This window comes from Mus caroli, unplaced genomic scaffold (genome assembly GCF_900094665.2).
Source record: "Mus caroli unplaced genomic scaffold, CAROLI_EIJ_v1.1 scaffold_22975_1, whole genome shotgun sequence".
Classification (NCBI taxonomy): Eukaryota; Metazoa; Chordata; class Mammalia; order Rodentia; family Muridae; genus Mus; species Mus caroli.
The window spans coordinates 1-5,846 of record NW_018390716.1 but is presented as its reverse complement, the minus strand read 5'-3'; the positions used below and the strand labels follow the sequence as shown (position 1 = coordinate 5,846).

Below are 5,846 nucleotides of genomic sequence, written 5' to 3'. Positions count from 1 at the left end.
TAGTTTCTCTGTGTTCACTAGTAGTCTTATCTGTCCCTGTCCTTAAAAGTCCACAGGGTCCTTAAAGGACATGCAGACTCCTGTAATGGAACAGATTCAGGCCTTTCTGCTGGTTGTTGTATTTACCTAAATTCCTGTGACATTCTGAGTGTGACACAAAGAATCTGAAGGAATAAAATATAATTACTCATGTTGCAAATGCAAGGCACCAGAAGCAAGAAAATGGGAATATATTTGCCTTAGGCAGGGGCTTCGCAGGTCTGCAGTGGAGGCCGCCACCAAAATCAAAATTTGGTAAGACAGGATGAGGAAATTCCAAATCCCAGTATGTCCAAATGAGCCATATGTCTGCCTTTGCCATAGTCTCTAAGAGTGTTGTGGGTCTTCCTGAAGAGAAATCAGAGCAGATGTAACAAATGTCATGTGAACGTGACTATGCCAGTAGCTTTCTGGAAGACATTTGGTAATGTAGTCAGAGACACTTAGCAGTTTGTGGCTTAGATATATATCAAAAAGTGTGTGTTGAAAAATTTGTAATATGTGTTTTTCTTATATTTATGCATAGATTAATATAAAGTTACTGTGGGAGTTGCTGTGAGAAGACACCACCTTGGTAATTCATGATCACTAAATATTGAGATATGCCATTGAAATACGATCAAATGCTATTATCTCAGAATCCTAACTCAGGGAAACACCTTTCCCTTTAACTCTAGATGTAATATGTCCTATGAAACAGCTGGAACCCTGATGTGTGCTCCTATTGATGAACTGAGTATGTGGTGCTGTCTGGTTTTGAGACAGTTGGATGCAGCCTAGAGTGGTTCCTCATATACGAATGAAGTTACAGTGGACGCTGAATGCTAGATCCTCTTCCTCCTCATCTCAACTGCAGAGATGGAAGGTATGTGCACCCTATCCCAGTGCAAACATTTAAGGGCTTTCTGTTTCAGGATTTTAGGGAGACAGTGTCTTACTATGTAACCCTGGCGGGCCCCAAAGAGAAGTTTGACTATGCCTAAGTTCTTTGATATTACTCTTGATTCATGACTGAATGTGCAATATTCATAAACATAAAAATTTATTTACTGATTATAAGGACACATGCCTTAAAATGTGGTTAGAGACATGTGTGTTCATTATGCACATTTGAAAACATTGCAGGTAGTCTCCAAAGTGTCTATATTTCAAAGGTATCCATCTAAAACACAATTTCAACCCACTTCAATAAGTAAACTAGATTCTCCCACTGTTTGAATTCACATATTTTCTATATATAGAGAAGAGATAGCATATGCACAGCTATGCACAAATTTAGTAGGTTAAAAGGGAAGATCTTTTAAACCATAAATGAGAAAATTTATTTATATAAAAAGTCCTCAATGTGTTTATACATATGGTTGCCGCAGACCCTCTGGGTTCCTGTGTCTGCGTGGAACGGGTCTCTTGAGCAGGTGGGCAAAGCTTAGGATTAAATTGACAAACAGACGCACACAGGAGAGGTGTTGAATCTGAATGTAATGTCAAGTTGAGCATCGGATTTTTTTATAGCATAGAAAATACCAGGAATTGCAATTCACATCAGGCAAGGTACATTGAAGTTTTCCAGATACAAGAGTATGCCTGCGAAAGGAATTTGTAGGAACTAGATAAATGTTTACCATAGAGATTAGCAGCCCTGCCTAGGATCAGCCTAGTGCAAGGCAAGAATTTCACACTTTAGTGTTAATAGCACCAGGGGGTTTTTACTCTTGGCAGGCCTCAAGAATAATGTAGTATCACGGACCCCTAAATTCCTAAGCCTTGTTAAATCTTATCTTGTCTGGAGAATCCCCATTTATCAGGAGAGTATATCAACTTGCTCTTGGCATGGAATGTAGCCTGTAGTAAAGATTTCTATCTCAGTGAGATTCCCAAGCTCTTTCTGCAGACCTGTTGAGCTAATAGCTCTGTCTATTGTAATGCTTAATTAGTTACTGAATAGGTTAAACTACTTGCTGTAATCTGGGATCTTGGAACACTGGGGGAGGCTTTAGCTATGTCAGAATTCAATCTTAAAAGGCACTTATAATGCTTAATAGAGGGCACGTGGAACCATACACTAGACTAACTCGGGAGTGGAAATTTAATTTATGGTTTAGAGGGAACGCCAGACTCCAGGAGGGAATTTCCGTAAAACTCTTTTCCTCGTGGGCAGCTTCCAAGCTTCCACTTGTCAAACTGACCCAACTGGAGAGTGTTGCTTTCGCCAGACTCCAGGAGGGAACTTCTGTGAAACTCTTTTCCTCATGAGATAGCTTCCAAGCTTTCGCCTGTCAAGATGACTCCACCAGAGTGCGTGACATATGGTAAAAATATGTACAGTCCTCTGTGTAGTATGAAAGTCATGAAGACTGTGCGGTTGTTTAAAGCCACTATTTTAGGGGCTTGTACAATGGATTAGAAGGTAAAAAGTGTTTACCATGTGACCTTAAGGAGTCAAGTTCAGTCACACAGAGGTGGAAGGAAAAACTCTTCAAAGTTCAATCTTACTTCCACATATGCAACACAGAGCACTAGCCTCCCATGTATCACTCTATTGTTCCCGTGCATACTGTGACAATAATAGCAAAGGCAGTAAAAATAATGATGATGGTGATGATGGTGTTGATGATGGTGATGGTGATGGTGATGCTGATGGTGATGACACCTGCCAGGTAAGACTGCTGTTGGAAAGCATGAGGGAAAATGTGTTGTGCATACTAATTTCTTAAAAAAGTTCTCAAAGCTTTGTTTTGTGAGCATGTGCCTTTCAGAAGTGTCTTTTACAAGTAAAAGATAAGGCTTTGCAATTGACATTGCGACATAAACCTTTCTGCAATTCTTTGAATTTGGCAGGTAATTTCACAGGGTTGCCACTATTTTAATTTGGAGAGACAAATCCTCTGTTGTCAATCCTGTTCTGTCAAGGTAAGCTTCAATGACAGCAAAATGAGCATGCAAAAATGCCAACAGAACAGGGCACCAACTAATACTTCAATGTAAAGCTGATTCCACTTCTCATTAAACATTTGAAACCAAAAGTCTAAACAGAGCACATAGATGACATTTCTCAGCCTCTCCATGAAAGTCATCCTGTCGCTCAGTTCTGACATGGCAGCCGGCACATAGGAAGGAGGCAGTGGGAGTCCCCCACTGTACTTCTCATAAATGGAGCCAGGAAATAAGTGCAGACTGTACAAAAGGGGGATCTTGAGGATCTCGGCCAGCAGGTCACCACAGGGCATGAAGGGATCTGCCAGGATGACATCATAAGTTTTGTAATAATCTTTGTCATAAGTTCTTCATTAAAATCAATATCTTTAGCCGGGCGTGGTGGCGCACGCCTTTAATCCCAGCACTCGGGAGGCAGAGACAGGCGGATTTCTGAGTTCGAGGCCAGCCTGGTCTACAAAGTGAGTTCCAGGACAGCCAGGGCTATACAGAGAAACCCTGTCTCGAAAAACCAAAAAAAAAAAAAAAAAAAAAAAAAAAAAAAAAAAAAAAAAAAAAAAAAAAAAAAAAAAAAAAAAAAAAAAAAAAAAAAAAAAAAAAAAAAAAAAAAAATCAATATCTTTGCAGAGACTCTCAGAATATTTTGAATATGTTACCAAAATTTTTGCAACATAAAAAAATATCCCCAAAATGACTGCTTTGGCAGCTCGTAAATGCTCTTAGTTATGGAGTCCATGAAAAGATCCTCTATATCAGCCCTGGAATATGATCCAGGGTATGTCTCAAACTCAATAGCAGATGTATTTTCAATCTCATAAGAAAAGGAAACTGAAGGTCTCAGTACAGCCACTTTATGACCCTTCTTCACAAGCTCATTTGGATTATCTTTAAGTTGATCCAGTGGCTGAACTTCACTGGCCACACCAGCATCTTCCCACCAGTCCCAGAACCAAAGTAGATGCTCAGCTGCATCAGGATCAAGGCTGCTGCCATTTTCAGAGGCATCTCGGTTAACTTCATAGCTTCCTCTCAAAGTATGATCTCTCAGGTCTTGAAGAAATAGAAAGAGTAATTGATATTCAATTAGTTAAACTGTAACTTGTACTTTTCAACAAATGGACATGATATAGTCACAGCCTCTGGGTGGCAAGTATCAAAACCAGATGTGATTGTTGGTAATGACCCATTATTCTCGGTGACCTTGGATGTGTCATGTACTTAATAACACTGGGAAGTAAGATCTCTCCTTTTCTCTCTCTCCTCCCTTGCCTCTCTCTCCCTCCCTCCCTCCTACTCTCCCTTTCTGTCTCTCTACCTCAGTCTTTCTCTATTTCTGTCTTTGTCTCTGTCTAGGTGGCTCTAGGTTTGTCTTTGGCTTATTCTTGCTCTTACTGTAGCTCATTGTCTCCTTCTAATGTAAGCTCCTTGATAAAGAACCTGAATTTAAGCCATAACTTTAGTGTCACATTTTCCAAACATCATAATGCATTGTTCTGTAATATGAATATTAGCACATCATTCAGTTACTATACCTATTAAAGATTTAAATATATAGCTCAGAGGTCAATAGTATAATCTCCGAATTAGACACAGTGTAATTATTGTTGGACATGATTGTTCATTTAGCCTTTCCATTGTATCCAGGTCTACTCTAAAGTGAATATGCTTCCTTGTAACCAGACAGCCTGGTAGGAGTGAAGAGATAAGGAACACTTCTGTTTCCCTCTTTGGCTGTCAGATTATGACAACATTTTCCCATTGATGGTCTGCTGGGAAAAGAACTGTTTGCTTTCTGGGGACACCCATTGGAGGAATTTGTTTCCAGGAGGCCCATTTACAAGCTAGGGGAAGCTAACAATTCTGGAGCTTAGGAGCTAAGTTAATGGTGGGTATGGTCCCATGCCATTCCTGGAAAGCTTAGCTATGCATATGTCTATATTTTTAATTAGATATTTTCTTTATACATTTAAAATTTCAAATGCTATCCTGAAAGTTCCCTATACCCTCCCTCCGCCCTGCTCCCCTACCCACCCACTCCTGCTTCTTGGACCTGGCATTCCCCTGTCCTGGGGCATATAAAGTTTGCAATTCCAAGGGACCTCTCTTCCCAGTGATGGCCGACTAGGCCATCTTCTGCACATACACAGCTAGAGACACAAGCTCTGGGAGTACTGGTTAGTTCATATTGTTGTTCCACCTATAGGATTGCAGATCCATTCACCCCCAGGGTGCTTTCCTCTAGCTTCTCCATTGGGGGCCTTGTGTTCCATCTTATAGATGACTGTGAGCATCTACTTCTGTATATGCCAGGCACTCATATGAGACAGCTATACCAGGTTCCCTTCAGCAAAATCTTGCTGGCATATGCAATAGTGTCTGGGTTTGGTGGCTGATTATGGGTTGGATCCCTGGGTAGGGTAGTCTCTGTATAGTCCATTTTTTCTTCTTAGCTCCAAACTTTGTCTCTGTTACTCCTTTCATGGGTATTTTGTTCCCTATTCTAAGGAGGAACATAGTATCCATCCATTGGTCTTCCCTCTTCTTGATTTTCTTGTGTTTTGTACATTGTATCTTAGGTGTTTTGTGTTTCTGGGCTAATATCCACTTATCAGTGAGTGCATATCTAATGACTTCTTTAGTGATTGGGTTACCTCACTAAGGATGATGCCCTCCAGATAAATGCATTTTTCCAAGAATTTCATAAATTCATTGTTTTTAATAGCTGAGTAGTACTCCATTGTGTAAATGTACCACATTTTCTGTATCAATTCTTCTGTTGAGGGACATCTGGGTTCCTTCCAGCTTCTGGGTATTATAAATAAGGCTGCTATGAACATAGTGGAGCATGTGTTCTTATTACCAGTTGGAACTTC

The 5,846-nt window shown here is 40.2% G+C and overlaps 1 pseudogene; it reads right to left on the bottom strand.

Annotated features, from left to right (window-relative positions):
* Positions 1–238: 238 nt before the first annotated feature.
* On the bottom strand, positions 239–3,978 carry LOC110288792 (annotated as a pseudogene).
* Between the last annotated feature and the right edge of the window lie 1,868 nt (positions 3,979–5,846).